Source organism: Pinus tabuliformis, chromosome 3_2, assembly GCF_031772625.1.
Source record: "Pinus tabuliformis cultivar Carrire ecotype Pingquan chromosome 3_2, CPIR1, whole genome shotgun sequence".
Taxonomy (NCBI): Eukaryota; Viridiplantae; Streptophyta; class Pinopsida; order Pinales; family Pinaceae; genus Pinus; species Pinus tabuliformis.
Genome location: NC_142302.1, coordinates 454,562,997 through 454,583,920, shown reverse-complemented (window position 1 = coordinate 454,583,920; position 20,924 = coordinate 454,562,997). Strand labels below are relative to the sequence as shown.

At 38.1% G+C, this 20,924-nt stretch overlaps 1 pseudogene; it reads left to right on the top strand.

Moving 5' to 3' along the window:
• Positions 1-2,587: 2,587 nt before the first annotated feature.
• The window catches only part of LOC149181260 (DNA replication licensing factor MCM4-like), a 182,856-nt pseudogene continuing 164,519 nt past the window's right edge, over positions 2,588-20,924 (top strand).

Here is a 20,924-nt window from a genome sequence, read left to right as displayed (position 1 = left end):
GGAAAATCGCAACCATCCTAGTTGGCTAGGGAGTAAGTATAATAGGCCCAATTGGAATGATACTAATTTGGAATTTCATTCTCAGCAGAACAGGGGAAGGTCACGTGAATTTGTTTTTAGGGATCACCAAATTTTGATAATTACCACTAGAAAGAAAAGGAATCTGGGTCTCCTGTCACAATGGAAACTGGCTTTTTCCTCTCTCCCATTATGGTTGTTCCTCTATATGAAAATGATGGAAACATGAACAAAAGTGGATTTCTTGGCAATGAACAACATCTTGGTTAAATATTACCAACAAGATGACATTCAAATGGTTTCCCAAGGATAAAAAATTCAGTTATCACCCATTGATTTTTTATGGACTGGCTTTTCCTATTGATGATGATGATAGTGTGCTAAAACCACATGGGACACAAACAAAAAAATCCATCATAGCCATTCACATCAAACACATAATGTTTTGGAGCCATGGTTGTATCCCAGGAATTTTTCCATTATCCGAAGGTATGATGGATCAAGCAAGGGTGAACTAGCCATAAGGAAAATTGATCTATGCCAATTTGATGTCTATGGAAAATTGCTTGATGGTATAGATAATATTGGTGTGGGTGAATAGAACAACAATATGATCTGCTCCTAGAGGATTTTTCAATGAAATTTAGTCACACAATAGGAAAACGAAAGGGAGTTTTTTCCAACAATGAAATGAACATATGCCTTTCACTCGATTTCTCATTTCTAGAAAAAGAAACAAAAGATGATAGTTCACTTGAGGGTCATCAAACTTGTATGATTATTTGTGCAATTGGAGCAATGAGAGAGCTTGAGATTTTCCTGTTGACAAATCTGAACATCCTTGTGGATATTTCCATGATTGGTCATTTGTTCCTTGGTTTAAGAAGGATGAAAACTTATGTTGATGATATTCAAAATAAGTCTGAAGTAGTACGCATACAATCCCTTTAGGAAAAAAATGTGGCAAGGAGTAGTGTTGACCATGTGCTCTTATCACTATGCCAGGATGAAGCTGAGTGGAACATATGGAGGACCACAACAATGTTGGTTCAAAGCCTTCCATGCCTCAGTGATAATGAAAGATACAGTGCTTTCAATGAAGCCACAACCAGTCCTGGAAGACACCAATTTATGACTTTTGTGGTAGATTTCACTCTTGCTTACCAAGTGAGTTCTTGTAACAATATGGAGCTCGTCTGAACCCTAGTAGTGAATACATTTTCTGTGTGCTCTAGAAGGTGAGATCTGCTCCATTGCAATTGACAATCCCAAATCCTATATTTGAGTACGAGTTGTGTGTTGCTAAAGGGATACCAAGACTGTTTGATAAGGTAGGTTCCACAAATGAGAATTTATGGTGGAATGCATCATTCCAATACTCTTAGTTTCAGTCTTCACATCAGATTGTCCAAAGCATAGGTATGAACAATAGCACTAGTGGCAAGACTTTCTTGCCAAAGATAAGCCTGCAAATTATACTTGGCCATCCAATATGGCTTCAGACCCTCAGAGCAGATCTGTACCAGAAAGGATTATATCAGCAATTGTTTTTCTTATGCGAAAAAGGTTTAGAGCTAGCAGGAGAATTGCAAGATTTTTTATGGTGGAGTAACCACTACAGAAACCATGTTCAAAGATACATAGAACAAACATGCAACAATCATCACTAGAGTATATTTTCACCTAATGGTGTCCAGATACCCAGATTTTGGCTTAGCCTAGTAGTCATAGATTCTCCATATTAAAAGCACTCAGAGCTCAATGTGGCCTTGTTTGCTATAGTGATCAAGCATAGAGGGTGAGGGCATTTCCTTTGATAAAGTGCTGAGAATTTTGTGATTGGTGGATATTGAAGTCATTTTCATGGGTCAATGACAAGATCTTGAGGTTCTCATGAACTCCCTAAAGGAGCACATGTCCATTGGTTGTTGAAGTAGGCACTACTAATAAAAGTGGAAGAAAGTCAACAACCCTCCCTGAACGTGTCTAGTCTCTCTCCAACAGAATGTTCATTATAATGTTGTGTTTTAGTAGGACTGTACAAACAATTTCTTGGTAAATAACCTCAACTAATCTAGAAATATATTCCAATGCCTTAACACTAAAAGTTAATACTACTAGTAAGTTGTAACAAGTTAAAACTACTAGTAGATGTAAGTTAAAACTATTCCACTGACCAAAATATCATACAAGTTTACTGCATTCTTGAGAATTATGAAGTTGTTAACAAAGAAGAGAATCTAGATCAACCCTTGTCTTTTGGTTCTAGCACTGATATAAATTGTGATTTTTTTTATCAGACCATCCCTATGGTAGAACAAAACTCTGCCCAAGAAGAGAATGAGAGTAAGTGTGATAAAGTTGTAATGCTGAAGACAGACAGATCAACCACCTTAATCAAGCTAAAGAAAACAACAATTATGTTTCTCATTCCAAAATATTTCCCAGATATAAAGGAGTGTACTACTTTGTATATGATAATATTTTCAGCAATACAGCCTTCCCAAAGCTCATAACATAGCATTTATATTTTTTGTTGACTACATTTAGCTGACAACCCCTACAGACAATGGAAGTAGAAGGTGATTCTTTGAACATTGATGCAATGAACATCTTGGATTATGATGAAGACCTTTATGGGAAGATGGTTATATACCCCCTTGAAGTTCTTGCTATTTTTGATATAATTTTGATGGATGTTGGTGTTCGCCTTAAACCTTTATGGGAGAAGCACATATAGGTAGGTAAACTGCAATCCTCTCAAGTTTCATGTGTCAAGTCTATATCTCATTTTCAGCTTATGGTTTCATTTGCATGGTTCTTTCAAATTGACCGCCCTATAAAATTGTATAAAATATTTATTTTTATTTACATAACTGCTTTTGTATTCAGGCAAGAATATTCAATCTCAAAGATACAGTTAACATGCGAGATTTGAATCCCTCAGATAGGCTTTGGTGACCAGTGCATTTTTTTTCTATGATATCTAATCTCTTTAGCCATTTTGTTCAATGCCCCTTTTTGGTAGAAAATAAGCTTGGGTTGTGTTGGCCTTGAAATCTAGATATTGAGAAAATTATTTCAGTGAAAGGGATGATTATACATTGTAGCTCAATAATTGTAGAAATCAAAGAGGCATTTTTCAGATGCCTTGTTTGTGGCTATGCTCCACCACTAGTGCCCGTTGATAGAAGTATTCATTTTCTTGAGTGCAACTATAATTTTGTTCCGTAGTTATATCTTTTTTCTGTAGCTTTTGTTTCTTCATGATTTTATAGTTGCTTGCATAGAATAGAGTTTATACTGAAGGGAAAATAATTCAATTTTAGAGTGATGCATCAATGTTCATGATTTATTCATGCCATTGGAAGCAGTTCTCAAGCTCTCTTAGTGAATACTACTCATTTTCTATGAACATGGTTGTGTCTCAAAAGAGGTTCAAAAATGTATTTGGAAACTCATGTTTTTACTCATAACCTGACTACCAGATCGAATTGACGAACCTACTCAATGTGGAAGGCCAGAATGTGCTGCTATGAACTTCATGACTCTGGCTCATAATATATGTAGGTAACTGTCAATATAGTTGAGTTAAATAGTAATCTAGTTGTTGAATTTGCATTATTACAACGTTCTCCTTCTCATTTATTTTGGGGTCAGGTTTGCTGACAAACAGATCGTAAGGCTGCAAGAAAGCCCTAATGCCATTCCAAAGGGGGAAACCCCACATACAGTCAACTTGTTAATGCATGACAAGCTAGTGGATGATGCCAAACCTGGTGATAGAGTTGAGGTAGAGAGTGATTTCTAGAAATTGTTTTTTGTAGAAAAAATATTGTTGTGAAAGGAGTTTTGATCATGACTTGTGAATATTTTGCAGGTAACTGGAATCTTCAGGGCCATGAGTGTTAGATTAGGACCAAACTAGAGGACAGTAAAATCCCCTTTTAAGGTATAATCCTGTCCCAAAGTTGTTTTGCATGTGCTTGGATATTTGTTCTTCTTACTATGCATTATAAATGAAAGTTATAAATGTTGTTTGTTTGTAGACTTACATCGACTGCCTTCACTTAAAGAAGGAAGACTAGACACGACTACTCTCTATAATCTACCTAACAAGGAACTATGCTCTAAAATCCTTTATTGATTTTTTAATGAGCTTGACACAATACAAGGAACTATGCTCAAGTCTACTCTCTACAATCTATCTATATAACCTACAATCTACCTGATTCATTTTTTAACGAGGTTGACACAGGAAAAGAACTGTCCTCATACTCACTGATTCATTTTTTAACGAGGTTGACACAGTAAAAGGAACTTTTCTCGAACCAACTGATTCATTTTTTTTAACGAGGTTGACTCAGTAAAAGGAACTTTCCTCGAACCAACTGATCATGGCTTCCAACTGGAAGAAAGACATGTCAATGGACACATCTTGATCATGGCTTCCAAGAGGTCTTCATCAGAAGGAAGAATAGTTCTATGGAAGGAACGCATGTCAAGGGACTCAAAAGGGATAATAACATCGCATTCAAGTAATCCCATAGAGTTTTCCATGTCAATTACCAAATCTAAATCAAAGGAAGATGAGCAAACAGTGAGAGGCTCACTTACATCGGTAACTGAAAACATAGGACCAGTTGCCACATAATTAACCTGTGGCGGGGTAGATACCACTTTAGAATCAAGAACATTTAGGGGTGTCATATTATTTGTAGTTGAAACAAGACTAGGGAATGAAAGCTCGTCTATAGTCACAATATTTCCATTGTGAGGGAAAGACATCACGCGAAAGAGTGTCGATACAACAACTTTCATTGCATAAACATAGTCTCGCCAAAGGAGTAAATTGAAATCCAAGGGACCTCGAACTACCATAAGATCAATACAAACAGTTTTACCTTCCAAGGTAATAGAAAACTTAGGAAGGATCCCTAAAGGTTCACTAATGGTTCTGTTAAAAGCTTTCATATTCTGCGTAATAGGTGCAAGTTGAGGGAAACCCAAAGCTTTCCAAGCAGTTGAGGATAAAATACTAACAAAAGCACCTTCATCTACCTATGTGCGGTGCATTTCCCTACCACCAACCTTGACAATGATTTGTAAAGGGATGGAGGAAGGAAGACGAGGTTCTGTCAGTCTATTCCAATCAATGGAAAAGACCTCAGTACTTGGAGGGGGTTCTGTAGAAACAGGTGAAATGCCCCCCGTCATAGAAGAATCTGATGTAACAAGAAGAACCTGAGCGGTATGAAGTTCACTCTCTAAAGGGATAGTGGTATTGATCGAATGTGAAATTGAATCGACCACTTGATCAACTAATGGATCGTCAACCTGAGTGATATGAGTTTCACTCTCCAATGGAAGAGTGGGATTCACTGTACTTGAGCAGCAACGAAACTATCACACCCATTGAAATGTTGGATTATTGATTAGTTTTTGAATTTAATAGGTATTGGAAAGTGGAGCACTAGTATTGAGTGACAGAGGCATTTATTACATAAATGAGTTTGACAAGATGTCATATAATTCTCGAAGCATGCTACATGAGGTGGGATTTCCCTCTTCAAATCAGTTCACAAAATATTATGCATTTGGTGGTTTTCTCTTGATCAAGCTTACCCACATTCTATTGTATTTCCTACACTTTTTTGTCATTTCTTAATGTGGTATGCTATTTGAGGCAGGTGATGGAACAACAGACCATGTCAGTTGCCAAGGTTGGGATCATAGAAACCCTTAATGCTGGAACATCTGTGTTAGCATGTGTGAACCCTAGTGGTTCACACTACAATCAGAGATTTTTAGTCATTGACAATATCCAACTTCCTCCAACATTGCTCTCCAGGTAAAGTTTAGTCATTGTTGTGGGCATGGTATGAGTCCTTACGAGGTTTTCTTACTTTTCAAATCCACAAAATTAATGGTTTACACCTGTAGGTTTGATCTGATTTACTTGGTTCTTGATAAAGCTGATGAGAAAACTGATTAGCACTTTGCAAGGCATCTTGTTGCATTGCATTATGAAGAGATTGAGGTATGGAATTATGTCTACTACTTGGGATGGCTTCATATGATACTTGGAGGACATTATTCCAGTTTACATGACTAAAATTACATCATTTCTCGTTACAAGACCTAAGAGTGGACACATTCGATGTATCAACCCTAACTTCATTATATATCAATCATACAATACAACACAGACATCCCAAGATATTTGATGAGGCTACAGAGGATCTTACCCATGGTTATGTTGAAATGCGCTGGAGGATCTTACCTATCAACTTTATTCTTCTGCAACACCATGGGCTTGTGAAGCGTGTCTCTGTTCTTAGTTACTTCAAGGTTTTCTAGTAAGCGTATGTTCACTCGACTACAATTGTCCTTGGGAAAATAACTTTATTAGACTCCAAACCAATTAAATTGCACAACTACACTAATATAATTTTGGAATTTTTTTAATTTCTACTACATGTCTCTATTTAAATTCACTTTATTGGTGGAATTCTCATTTTGTTGTCTGATATAAATCTGATTCTTGATAATGAGCTCTTTGCACAGGCCCAATATTTTTCAAATAGCTAATGGTTGCCACCAAAGAGCTAATAGTGCCTTGTGGCTAGAAATACTATTGGTGGGAAGGGATGTTTATGATCCATCTTATGCCCAATCATTATGGGATCCATAAAACAAATGTTCACCACAACTATAATGTTTTTTTACCCAAACAATTCAAGTGGGCTAGATAAGATATTGCATTTCAATGCCATTGTTTATAATCTTCTTCAAGTTGTAAGTTGTGATAGACTGAAATGAAAGAGATTAATTTCACAAGGCAATCATTTTTTTGTATTATAGCTGAAAGAAGAGTGAAGTTGCAAGAAATGAAGAAAATCCTTTATACAGGCTAACATGAATTTCTCTAGTATGGATATGAGTCTTGAACCTGGATATGGACAGAAGCTTGCTACAAGCTATAGTGATTACAATTTCAATGTTTCTCCATAAATCATTAGACTTGGAAGGCCTCTCTCTCCTTTGTAAAGGATTAGAGTTGGAAAACCTTCCTCTCCACTGTCTAGGTTAAGAGGTGGAAGGGTTTCCTCTCCACCAAGAGTTGTAATTGGAAGGGATCCTTCTCTATTAAGTGTTGTTAGCAGGAGTGCTTCTTTGGCATCATTGAGGATTGGAGTTGGAAGGACTCCTTCTCCATCAAGGATTGTTGGAAGCCTGAATGACAGGAATGCGGAGAAGGATAATGGGTGGGAAAGGCCTTGGGTTGGAAAGGTGATGGAAATCACCTTGGGAAACTTGACACTGCTAATACAAGTGTGGATTATGGTTCAAGGAATGGCTATGATTGAAGGCATCAACTAATGTATGGTGCTCTAATTGATGCATATGGAAATTATAGGGGCTAGAGATGTTTGAATGGACTACTTTCACTTGTACAACCACCTCAGGAAATTGATATAATATGGATTAGAATGGTGATTAGAAACTAGAAAAATTCTGAGGAAGAAGAATACTTGTGGGAAGATCTGAGCCCAATACTGGAAAATCATGGAAGAGGAAGTGATAACTCAAGGAAAGATTATTATTTTCCTAGAGATCTAAAGAAGTGGTTAGGCTTAGAAAGAGAGAGAGAGAGAGAGAGAGAGAAAACAATGGTTCTGGAACCTACTCTTCCTAAGAGTGATTGGCATATGCATGGACCCTTGTCTTATGTGGATAGACCTATGATGAGTGAGAAGGAGAGACGGCCTCCTAGAAACATAGGCTTCCTTTCTCCCTGCTCTCTCTTTTGATCTAATTATTTCGATGACAAATGATTACCCATTTCCTTTTTTCATTCTTGTTTTTTTATTGATTTCCTTAGCATGTAAAGATAAAGGATGTCTGAAAATGATATTTTTCTTAATGTAGAACTGTGAAGAGTGCCATCCATCTTCTCTTATGTAATCAAGTATTGTGTCTCGAAATACCAGAGACACTTCCATAGAGATATCATCTTTGCTACAAAGTAGTCAAGGTGCATTAGAACTTTGACCTGTAATGGGTCAGCCTCCTCACCAATCACATCAAAATAATAGCCCAACTTCACAATCAAGGTTGAGAACACTTCAAGTTTTTGTTCCTGGTGACAACAATTCAAGTTCTAGCTTGGCATCTTCATTCAATTTAACATATTGTGTTGTAGACCTTGTGGCTTTAGTGAATGGCTCTAGGTCAACAGGTATAGAAATTACATTAGGAATGGTACCAAAATCTCGGGAAAATGTTGGATCTTCCCTTGGCTTTGATACACTAGCTTTGAATTCTTGTTTCCTGTGACACCATCATCAAGCAACATTCCATTCTCACAAAGGCAACAATCACAAAGACTTTCTTCTCTGTCACCTATGACACAATCTGTATGGAATTTTATGCAAACTCTGCCACCTCTACCTCCATCTGCACCACTCCTTCAACATCAATAGTTTCAAACACTAAACCATCAACATTAGACTAATTTCATGAAGCCTAGTCAATCAAAAGTTCAACTTCCTTCTCTTTATTCCCAAGGTCATTCTTCACAGTCCTTTCAACAATCTCCATGGTGAGATTTTAGTGTTCCCTTCTTACTTTTTGTTTTAAACAGGGAAAATCATAGTGGATCGAGACTGCATGGGCTTTAGATAGTTGGGTTGATTTTGTATCACAACACATATGGCATTTATCTAGATTTTTCCAGCTAATTGGGATCTTTTTGTACAACTATAGAGACTAAATTATTTCTATTTATTTGGGTAATTAAAGTTTGCTACAAGCATGTCCTTTTCCAATATGGGAATATTATGATGAAATATAGTTGGTTTACAACCTTTGAAAGAATCTCTTGGTTAAGAAGCCACAGATGGGGAGTCTGCTCTACCAAATATGCCAAGGGCTTGCACCTAGTCCCATATCCAACAAGACTTGCATACACATGCATGATGACTTTCTTGGATGGGTGAGATGGCCCATGAGGCAAAGGGATATGAGATTTCGTACCTCAGTTAGGGTATGAAACACACCCTCTTTATCATCATACCAAGACCCTATTGACCACTATAGTTACTTTTGATTGAGTTTTAACTGCCATTAGGATATATTTATGGGTGGATCTCTGAAGCCATGGTGAGAATGTGGGTGCCTGATAAGCATGAAATTACAAATGAATTTTGACTTTGTTTGCTTAAACACAAGTAAGTATGCCTTCCATACTATCCAAATGCTTGAGAAATGCATTATGGCTACATGGATAACTTTTGTAGATCAATGACATCAACAATAACATTGTAGAATCTTATTGGATGTCGTTCAATATATTACTATTACATGGCACACTAAATCTTATTTGATGTCATTCAATATCTTACTATTACAAGGCACACCTTCAGAAAATATTTTAGCATATTGCATTTTCCATTCTTGTGCAACACCATGGGCTTGTGAAGGTTTTCTCTGTTCTTAGTTACTTCAAGGTTTTCTAGTTAGTGTATGTTCACTCAACTATGATTGTCCTTGGGAAAATAAATTTATTAGACTCCAAACCAATTAAATTGCACAACAACACTAATATAATTTTGGATTTTTTTTTTTATTTCTACTACACGTCTTTGTTTAAATTCCCTTTATTGGTGGAATTCTCATTTTGTTGTCTAATACGAATTTGATTCTTGATAATGAATCTCTTTGTAGATGCCCAATATTTTTCAAATAGCTAATGGTTGCCACCAAACAACTAACAATGCCTTGTGGCTAGAAATACCATTGGTGGGATGGGATGTTTATGATCCATCTTGTGCCCAATCATTCTGGGATCCATAGAAAAAATGTTCACCACAACCATAATGATCTTTTTACGAACACAATTCCAGTGGGCTTGACATGATATAAAAACTTGATATAAAAACTTGTTCTTTTTGTTAGAAAATCAGAAAGGTAGAAATATTTTCTTATGTTGATAATTACTTGTGATATTGTTATGTTCTTATTTACTTGTGATATTGTTATGTTATGGTCTTGAATTATAGTACCATTATTTGTGACAACCTGGATCCTTTGAACATTTCACCATATCCTTGTAAACCCTATCCATACATGACAACATATCATTTCCATCGTCTAAAATGTATCAATCCTAAATCATAAGAAATTATTCATCACATTTTGTTTATTTTGCATATCACACTTGGGCCATTATTACCTTAACTGGTAAAGATACTTGTAGCCATAGTTACCAGACTCAGCTAGTTAACTTGGCTAGTATAACTCAGCTAGGATCTAAATCTGAACAAATCAGATGGAGTCGATGCTTAACTTGGACATAATTCAGGGTCAAACTCAGACTTGAGTAGAACTATCTCAGGATTTGACTTGGGCTTGGGCAAGGATAGAGTAAAACTTGACAGTTAAAAGACAAAAGTTTTGTTCAAGTTATTTTCTTTTGACCACATTTCTTGAATTTACTCTTAATTCTTGCATGATTTTAAGTCAAACCTTGTTTCTTTCCCCATGTTGAGTTGGACCTAAAGCTTTATAGAAACAATTTCCATAATGCTATTTCATAGAGACATATAATTGAGTTTAGGATTAGTTGATGCTTCCATCACCGTGCCTATCATTTAGAACCAAGATACAATACATTCATCTATTTGAAATCTGAGTGCCTTTAGAGATAGAACTTTGTAGCAATACTTGCAGGAGTATCGAACTTGAGGGCTTTTGATCCAGATTTAAACATGAACGCAACAAATTACAGAAATAACCATATACACAAAGATGCAGCAGAAATAATACTTCATTTCATTAATGGAAAATACCGAAATATGCTTACAACCAGAAAAGGAAATAAACCAGCTAGGGCGATGGTAGCTTATCTCTGAGAAGAGATGTGATGGCTACATGCCTCTGAACTATGTTACAATGAGGCTCGAAGGCCTATTTATTGTTGAGAAACAATGGAAAACCCTTAACATTCCAAAACCTAACCCTAGGAGATGAAACGCCAAACTGTGGGCCCCGTTTGGGGGTAAATTGGTACATCAACTTCCCGGGGTCGTAACTTTGGCATATGATCTCCGTTTGACGCGTAAAATAGCTCATTAGAAAGATCTATCCGAGAACTATCATTGTTGGAACGGGCAACATTGCTCCATACCATGGACCCATGTTGCCCTCGGATTCCCCAAAAAATGTCGTTTAGGGCCTCAAAACGGCTCCGGAAGTTCAGGACCCGAAAAACTACTAAAAATAGTAAGTTGTGCTACAATTAAGGAAACTGAAAATGCTGAGAAAGACAATGGTGGGGGTCCAGGTGGACTTGGCAGGTGGCCACCAATATCCACCTGGATCATTCCTCCCCCCTTAGGAAGCAATGGTCCCCATTGCATTGAGCTCCTCCATGAGATGAGGAAACTTCTGCTGAACTTGTTCCCTGGTGAGCCAGTTGCCCTGCTGAAGGAGTTGGCCTGCTTTGACAACTCGATACAGTTGGATATTCTGTTGGCGAGTGTTCTTGATCTGTGTGTCCATGATCCGATCAGTTGCAGCTTGTTCCATGCAATCTGGATTTAATTCTGTGGGTTTGAGCTGTTCTGCAATGTCGGATGTGTCTAGCAATGGTGGAAAGTATGGCCGAAGGCGGTCCACATTGAACACTGGGTGCAGGCCAAGGAATGGGGGAATGCTGAGATCAAATGCATTGTCTCCCATAGCCTTAGTAATGGTGTAAGGACCATATCGGAGTGGTCTCAATTTCCGATAGGCTCCAGTAAGGCGTTCCTTTTGCAAATGCAACCAGACTTTGTCGCCCACCTGAAACTTGTGTGGCACCCGGTGTTGATCATGTCGCTGCTTGTACTTGGCATTTGATTTCTCAAGAATGTCATGGACCTGCTGGCGAATATGTTGGATGCGCTCAATGAAGCTGGTGGCCTTATCTGTTTCGGACTGGACATGAGCTGAATTCATTTGAGTAGCTGCAAGGGGCATGGCCACATCAATGGGGCACAGTGGCTGGAATCCCAAACCCACCTGAAAAGGGATATGGCCAGTGGAGCTGTGAAGAGCTCGGTTGTAGCTATGCTAAACATAGGGGAGGCTATCGTCCCATGTGCGTGGATTCTTTGAGTTATACATGCGCAAAATGTGCACAATCATCCTGTTGACAACCTCTATCTCGCCATCAGTTTGAGGATGGAAGGCTGTGGACTTCGTGAGTTTGGTGTCCAACATTGACCAGAGACTGGACCAAAATGTGCTGAGAAACCGATTGTCCCGGTCTGAGATGATAGACTGTGGGATCCCAAAGTGCACCCACACTCGTTCAAAGAAGAGTTTAGCAGTGGCTTCTGCTGTGATATTCTTCTTGTAGGCCATCATAATGGCCATCTTCGAGAACCTGTCGACGACCACAAAAACACAGTCATTTCCATGCTTAGTGGAAGGAAGACCTGACATGTAATCCATGGAGATGGATTCCCAAGGTCGACTATGGGTAGGCAACGGGGTATAGAGGTCGTGCTTCTTAATGGTCAGTTTGGCAATGGCACAGGCAGTACATGATCGGATGTACTTCCCAACATCCTGTCGAAGATTCAGCCAATAGAAATAATTTTGCAGTACTGCCACTGTTTTCTCGACCCCGAAATGCCCAACATACCGACTGTAGTGTGCTTCCCAAATCATCTTGGCACGCTTGCTTGAAGGAACACAAAGGTGACCGAGGTGGCATAAGAGGGCGTCCTGGAGGTGAAAATCTGCAACATGCCGACCCTCCAAGAGTGTCTGGTATGTGTGGCCGAATTCTGGGTTGCTTTTGTAGAGAAGTGGCCAATCAGAAGTCTCGTGCCCACAAGAGTTGAGCACAGTGGTTAGTGCGACTGAGGCAATCTGCAACATTATTGGTGCTGCCCTTTTTATACTTGATATTTAAGTGAAACTGTTGCAGGTATGTAGACCACTTCTGATGGCGATCATTCTGCAATTTCCCTTGGGTCTGTATGAACTGCAGAGGTCGGTGGTCTGTATGGATGACCGTTTCCTTCCCCAAAATGTAATGCTTCCATTGTCGGCAGGCCTGTACAATGGAATACATCTCTTTATCATAAGTGGGGTACTTCCGGACTGTGTCTGAAAGTGTTTCACTGTGATATGCCACTGGATGTCCCTGTTGAGTAAGGACTGCCCCAATAGCATAGTCAGAGGCATCTGTCTCAACCTCAAATGGTTGTTGTAAATCTGGTAATGCGAGCAATGGTGTCGTGTAGAGGTGATCCTTCAACTCCCTGAATGCCTTCTGTTGAGATTTAGACTAAAAGAATTTTTCTTTCGCCCCGACCTTAGTGACTTGACTCAAGGGCCAAGAAATATGAGAAAACCCCAACACAAACCTGCGGTAGAAGTTGGCAAGACCTAGAAAGCTGCGGAGCTCTGTTAGAGTGGTTGGAGAGGGCCAATCTCGAATGACTTGGATCTTGGCTAGATCGACATGCACCCCCTGTTCATCAATGATGTATCCCAGATACTGAACCTGGGTCATGCCAAAAGTGCATTTCTCCAAATTGGCACATAGCTTGTGTTGCCGCAGTGTTTGGAGAACCTATCGGATGTGGTGGAGGTGCTCTTCCCAACTCTGGCTGAAGATCCGAATGTCATCCAAGTATACTACTACAAAGGAGTTGGTGAATGGCCGCAAGATGTCATCCATTAGCCTCATAAAGGTTGCAGGATCATTCATCAATCCAAAAGGCATGACCAACCATTCGAAGAGGCCCTCCTTGGATTTGAAGGTAGTCTTCCACACATCGGAGGGTTCGATTGGTACCTGGTGATACCCTGACTTCAGATCGATCTTGCTGAAATATTTCGCCCCCTTTAGTTGGTCTAGGAGGTCATCAATCCGCGGGATCGGGTACCTATTACGGACAGTGATCTTGTTCATCGCCTGATAGTCAATACAGAGTCTCCACGTCCCATCCTTCTTCTGTACCAACACGATCGGGCTCCCACAGGGCGATGAACTCAGACGGATGTGACCTTTCTGCAGGAGCTCCTAAATTTGCCTCTTGATTTCATTGTTCTCCAGAACGGAGCGCTGATAAATTTGTCCATTGGGTAGCGGCGCACCTGGGGTCAGATCGATGGAGTGCTTGACTTGACAGTGCAGAGGAACCCCTGCCGGGGAGGTGAAGATGTCCTCGTACTCCTCCACAACCTTGTCCATCTGTAGTTGTCGTACAGAGGGACCCCGTTTGGAGGCCGCGACCACTGTCTTCTTCTTTCCTTGAGGGCATATCATCCGGAAAACAAATTTCCTAGTTTTGGAAATGATCTTACTGCATTGTTTTGCAGTAATCAAAGAGATGGAGGCAGGTGGTGCTACCTCTGGTATCCTGAACAACTTATTTCCCAATGTAATAATAACAGCACGGGACCTTGATTCATACACAGCATGTCGCTTCCACAAGTATGGTTGTCCTAGTAATACATCACAAACTTCAAGGGGAGCAATGTCACACAATACCTCATCCGTGAAGGGCTTGATGTTGTATGGAAGGCGACACTGTTGGCTCACGCGAAGATCTCGTCCTTGGTGAAGCCACCCAATGGTGTATGGTTGTGGATGTGCTGTGGTCGATAAGGCCAACCGCTTCACGACCTCTGCCGAAATGAGGTTCTTTTGACTCCCGCTATCAACAATGAACTGTATTGGGGAGCCCTTTACCCACATCTGGAAGTGGAAGAGACGCTCCTCCTCCTCTGGATCTTCGGGTTCATTTTTCTAGATCTTTGCGCTAGCAACAGTGGCGCTGGGATCCGCATCAATGGTCTGCTTCCCTTTTTCATACCCCTTATCGGGTTCTGACTCAGAGTCAGAACATGCATCTAATTCTGAAACCTTTAGCTCAGCCACCAGTGACTGCTTGGCCCGACACTCACTTGTGTTGTGAGTGGAGCTCTTATGGAACTCGCACCATTTTCCAGTGTCCTTTCTCGGCTTCGTGGCGTTGTTCTTTGTTTGCAGCTTCGGCTGGTTGTCTTGGGCTGTCCCGCCTTGGCTTTGTCCTTTGTTCTGTGGTTTAGGGGCACCTTTCCCCTGCTTTGGATTCGCAGATCCAAAGTCTCACTTCTTTTGTTTAAACTTCTGCTCGACCTTGACGGCATATCGGTATGTCGCGCCGAGCGAGGGGATGTTTAGGAATTGTATTTCTTCCTGGATGTACTTGTGCAGGCAACCACGGTATTTGAGTATCAAATGTTTCTCTGAATCCTTGATACGCAACTTTGTGCGAAGGGTATGGAAAAGATTGGTGAACTCCGGCACGTCTTGGTCCCTTCCCTACCGCAGCGTGGTCCACTTTATGTATTCATCCTCATAGCTTCCGACAGGGTAGTACTGCTCCTTGATGGCATCCCGGAACGAATCCCAGGTGGGTGCGGCTGAAAATAGTGAGCCAGTACTTTCATCCTTCTGCTCGCACTAGGTTTCCCACCAGCCCTTGACGTGGGGGGCTGCTTTGAGAAGAGCAAAAACAATATTTTCCTGACTCGAAAATTCATGAACATAAAAATAACCCTCTAGCAGATTTAACCATTTATCTACGACATCTGTGTCTATCTGACCCTCGAATATGGGGATTTCAAAATTAACTTGTACCTTAAAGGGTGTGGCATTTCAAGAGTAGCTGCTGGAAGCCGATACGTTGCTTCTGGGTAGCCGTTGAAGGATCTGGGCAAAGTTGTCCATCATCGCGTTACGTTGTCGCTCGAGGGATTCTTCGAGCAAGATTTTGATGGGATCTCCTGCCCCCTCGTCTTTCTTCTCATCCGCCATGGGAGGCCGTCGAGATTTGCGAGGTTGGTCTTGCAAAGGTTCAACCAGTTCAAGCCCTAACTCCTTATATCCCGACCTTGTTGGGGACATGCAAAGAAAAACAGAGAAAAAGCAAACTGCTCTGATACCACTGATCCGGATTTAAACAGGAACGCAGCAAATTACAGAAATAACCATATACACAAAGATGCAGCGGAAATAATACTTCATTTCATTAATGGAAAATACTGAAATATGCTTACAACCAGAAATGGAAATAAACCAGCTAGGGCGATGGTAGCTTATCTCTGAGAAGAGATGTGATGGCTACATGCCTCTGAACTATGTTACAATGAGGCTCGAAGGCCTATTTATTGTTGAGAAACAATGGAAAACCCTTAACATTCCAAAACCTAACCCTAGGAGATGAAACGCCAAACTGTGGGCCCCGTTTGGGGGTAAATTGGTACATCAACTTCCCGGGGTGGTAACTTTGGCATATGATCTCTGTTTGACGCGTACAATAGCTCATTAGAAAGATCTATCCGAGCACTATCATTTTTGGAACAGGCAACATGGTCCATTCCATGGACCCATGTTGCCCTCGGATTCCCCAAAAAATGTCGTTTAGGGCCTCAAAACGGCTCCGGAAGTTTAGGACTCGAAAAACTGCTAAAAATAGTAAGTTGTGCTACAATTAAGGAAACTGAAAATGCTGAGAAAGACAATGGTGGGGGTCCAGGTGGACTTGGCAGGTGGCCACCAATATCCACCTGGATCAGTTTCCTACTAAGACACATGAAGAAAGAGGAGTGTGTATAGGGAAGTGCACTACACTTGTTTGATACTTCCACACATTTTGAGGGCATGCCAATAGAAATGTCAATTTTGTTGGATACACTAGCATTGGTTAATTTTAGAAAAGTTCTCTTTGTCAAATATGTTATTTTCATGAAGTAATATTTCCAACCAAGAGGATTTAGAATTGGCATGCCTATGACATATTGGTGTTATTTATTTCCTTTATTTGTGATTTATTAGTATTCCACAACTAATAACTCCATTACATAGCTATCTATTTAGTAGTATATTACAACAGTGGCTTGTTAAATGAAATATATTCTAATTTGTTTGAATGTCATAAACTGGAAGGAAATTCATCTTTAAATTATAAAAATTTCTGATCAAATATAGGCCTGTTGTTTGATCATTAAAAAAAAACAATCACGACAATAAACAATGATTTTGGACACAATGAATTACATAACTCTCCAACTCAAAAAAAGGTTAGCATATTAATTTTTGTCTACATTAGAGAAAAATAAATGAGTAATATTAAGTTTTCCTTGAATATTTATAGAATCATTTCAGAGATTCTAAATGGAAATTGCATGTGCTAATCTTGCTCAATTAATTACAGGGAAAACAAGGTGCATACATAATTTGTTGGCTTTTGGCAATTGGATTCTTTTTACCCTGGAATACATGTTGACAATTGAAAGTTACTATATTGAAGCTATATTCCCAGTTAGTATCATTATTTTCAAAGTCTTTTATTGTTCTTTCTTAGTTTCTTGTTGTAATCTTGTGTCAGCAATACTTTGCTCCACCCATTAGATTTCTATTGACCAATTTTATTGTTGAAGTGTTACTACTTCTTAAAGATAACTAGAGGAAATAATACAACCACAAAAATGGAGCATGAGAAATTCTTAGGAGAAATTGCTAGCTCTGCTATGTTTGATTATGTTGGATAAAAAAAAATTGTAGTGTACCATAAGCATGGGAATTTGAAATATTGGGATAGAAATTTGTGTGTCTATTTGTAGTTATTACTTTAGTTGAAGATAACATTTCATCAACAAATTTTGTACAATGAGAACACAATATGTACAAAATTTATTCTATGATGACATTTTATTTTCTTTGTTTATACAGGTCGTTTTTGGCCACATAGTGACCATCATTGCCCAACTGAAGAAAACTTGTTCGAGTTTCATGATTTTATGGGGAAAAATGACATTAAAAATATTATTGATTTTGAGTTATATATCGTATAAATCCTTTATAGTCTACTTTAGTTTATATTCTAGTGTTCATCAACTTTCATGTCTTATACTCTGCACTGTATCTTCTTTTTTTATTCTAGAAAAGGAACTCAATATTGATGATAAGAAGCACAAATTGAAGAAAGAGGAGAACAATAGCACTAGAGTGACAAAATGAAAATTAAAGATAGAGAGAAGAGAGATGGTCTAGTGGTACCTGTAAAGACAATATCTTGCATAAGACACACAGATAGAGATTGGTGGTCAAATCTTCAGAGTTGGTGAGTTCACCTACAATGCCTTGGCAACATAATGATAATTTTTTGAAGTGATGAAACAATATTCATGTGTAAATTGTACTCCAACCAATATTAAGTTGGGAACTCATATTGCAATACTTGACATATTATATAATATAATTTATGTGGTTGAAATATTTATAGTTGCACTTGATATTACTTAGTATTGTAATTAACATGTGTAACTTTGCGTTTTCATATTAGATGAACATGTACATTGTATGCCATTTTTTTAATTTAGTTGCAAAATCATACTAATTAATTTATGTTGATTAATAATAAACACATAAAATCAATATAAAACTAATAAATTAGTAATTTATGTTTATTAATGATGAACACAAATAAAATGAATATATGACTAAATTAGTTGCTTATAACGATTATTAATGAAAGTAAATGAAATGAATATAAACTACTAAAGTTGTCATTTATATAATGAGTATGAAACTACTAAAAAAATGACTACTGCAAATGATAAATTTGTGATTACAAATGATGACTAAATTTTGCATATACACGACTATTAGTAACTAATTTACAATATCTTATAACATGACCAAAATTTAGTCATATTTCTTTGGTCATTAATTGGTTTTGAACGATGACTAAAATTTGCATATATATGGATATTAGTAGCTAATTTACAGTGTCTTATAACACGACCAACATCTTGGTCATATTTTTTTTGGTCATTAATTGATTTTCTTGGGTGATCATTTAGTAATATATTTTGTTGTATATTTGGTCATTAATTGTGGCAATTAATGACCAAGTCAGTGACTAAATTAATTACCACACCAATGACCAAATCAATGACTAAATTAATGACCAAATAAGTGACCAAATAAATGACCAAATATACTACTATACAACAAAATTGAGACAACCAAATAATGACTAAGCTAAAAATGACTAAAATTTGGTCGCATTATAAGATACTGTAAATTAGCTACTATTGGTCACCGACTGAAAAATAGTCATTTATATGCAAATTTTTGTCATTTTTTTAGTAACTAATTATCCATTTTGTACTAGTGTTGATACTCGATGATTCAGGTCCCTTCTATCATGTATTTTATTTGTCATATAATGCATGTTTCTTCTAACATCTTAGGTCCCTTCTACACAATGTTTTCAATAATGTTTCAGGTCCCTTCTGCAATACAACTCAAGTTCCCTCTTCAATTCAGTTGCTCAAATTTTCAGCTACTCAAACTAAGTTTCTTTTCTAACTTCCCCCTTGCTTATCTGAAGAATTGTCCTCAAGTCTTTTTGGGTGCATTCTACAAAATCAAATTGTCGTCAGAGTTAAATAAATTTTGTGAATTCATGGAGACCAAACTATTGGTTTTCCTTCACGAATTCATGTTTGTTTTGTGCCAATTACTTGGTTTTCACAAGAAAACTTTTATTATTATTATTCTTATTCTTATTATTATTATTATTATTATTTTCTTCTTCTGGAATAATGGGAGGCATATTGTTATGCTACTCCATTACTTCTAGCTCAGTATCTTTTGACATTTGTTTCATAAAATCTTCTTTATTGATAGGATTATTGTAAATTTTAAGCCTATATCCATTAAATATAAATGAATTAGTTTCTTGATCGGTTATTTTTATCTTAATAGCTCCATTATCAAAGATCTCTTCTATCTCATATGGCCCCAACCAATGAGTTGTGAACTTTGCCTTGAAATCTTTGAATTTGGAGTCAAATAGTAACGCCCAATCTCCTTTGTTGAATTTTGGTTCTTGATGAATCGATCATTGCATTTCATCCTTTTCTGCTGCACAAGAGTTGTGTGTTCCATTTCTTGTTGTCTCTGTTCATCTAGTTGATTCAATTCCATTATCCGATTTTGTTGTGCTTCAGATAATTCTAGTCCTAACTTTACTGCTAACTTGAATATGTGTATCTGAAATTCTATGGGTAATGGGACTTCTTTTCCATACACTGACTGGTATGGACTGAACCCAGTTGTGTTTTTCCATGTTATTCTATATGTGCATATTGCATCTCTTAACGTTTCTGACCAATCCTTACTGTTCATTTGTACTATCTTTATCATGATATTTTCCAGTACTTTTTCGGTCGACTCCACTTATATGTTTTCTTGAGGATGGTACGATGTTGATTTTCTATGTTTAATCTTGTACTTCTCTGTAAGGTCATGAACAAGCTTGGAAGTGAATTGTGTGCCTTGGTCAGTTACAATCTATCTTGGTACTCCAAATCTAACAAAGATTTCCTCAAAGAGGAATGTGACCACTTTTTTTTTTGTTGCTCTTGCTACTACCTTTGCCGCAACCCACTTAGTAACATAATCAATACATACCAAGATGTATTTCTTTCCATTTGATGGTGGATTTATTGGTCCCAAAAAATCTAGAGCTCATTACTCAAATGGTTCTATGAGCACTTGTGGCTTAAGTGACATTTCATATGATATTATTGGCGTTCCTATTCTTTGGAAATTGTCACACCTCTTAACATAGGCTTTGAAATCTTTGAATATTGTTGGCCAATAGTAGTCGAGTTGCAGCACCTTGTAGGTTGTCTGCTTATCTGCAAAATGACCACCACATGGCTCGTCATAACATGCTTTCAAAATTTCTAACATTTCGTCTTCTCTAACACATTTTCTTATTATCAAATTAGAGGTAGTATAATAGAGATCGCCATTGACCCATCTATATCTAGAACTT